We start from the raw sequence: 898 nt of genomic DNA, 5'->3' as shown, positions 1-898 counted from the left end.
ATAGCTAGGCATATCATAATGATTTAAGATATAAGTGGTGAGATCGGAGGCTTAGAAGTATGAGATTTGGCTTTTAAAACTCAAAAATCAACTTTGGGATGAAAACAGGTCCACGCGTACGCGCACTCCACGCGCACGCGCGGATAGCCTCAAAACTTCATCGACGCGCAAGCGTCAAGCACGCTAACGCGTGGATTAAAAATTTGCCAACCGACGCGTACGCGTCAACCACGCGTACGCGTGGGTGTTCTCGTGCCCCAGGCACAACACTGGCACAGTTCTGGCATGACTCTCTGGAAAATGGCTGGGCATTGGGAGCAGCACCATCGGCGCGCCCGCGCCCATCACGCGCACGCGTGGATGGCATTTTCAGGAAGAACGGCGCGCACGCGCCAAGTGCGCCCACGCGCAAGGGGTCATTCTGCGTAAAATTTTCTAAGTTAAAAGCTGCAGAATTCACCAATTTAAACCCCAATCTTCCAACGGACATAACTTTCTCATTTTAAATCGTTTTTCACCCGTTCTTCAAACGGCATGGACATCCCGGATCCAATTTCATTTCTAAATAGATTTGGCACAAAACAGAGATATCCAATTTCATTTCTAAACAGATTTGGCTTAAAACAGAGATCTAGAGTCCAAGTTATGTCCCATCACAATATGCCCAAAAACCATGTTTTTCATACAAAACCACAAAGTGCCATTTTCAAAACAAGTCATTTCCAACTCTTTTCAAAATCAATCAAAACATGCCATTTTCATCCCTTTCCTTTGAAATCAATCAAAATACATCAATTTCAACATCAAGCCTTCTCAACTCACACATTGACACTTTACCATAATGTACAAAATCACTATCCCATCATTTTAACTCACTTCACCCAAGTGGCTCAAACTT

The sequence above is a fragment of the Arachis duranensis genome, chromosome 7 (genome assembly GCF_000817695.3).
Source record: "Arachis duranensis cultivar V14167 chromosome 7, aradu.V14167.gnm2.J7QH, whole genome shotgun sequence".
Taxonomy (NCBI): domain Eukaryota; kingdom Viridiplantae; phylum Streptophyta; class Magnoliopsida; order Fabales; family Fabaceae; genus Arachis; species Arachis duranensis.
This window is presented reverse-complemented; position numbering follows the sequence as displayed.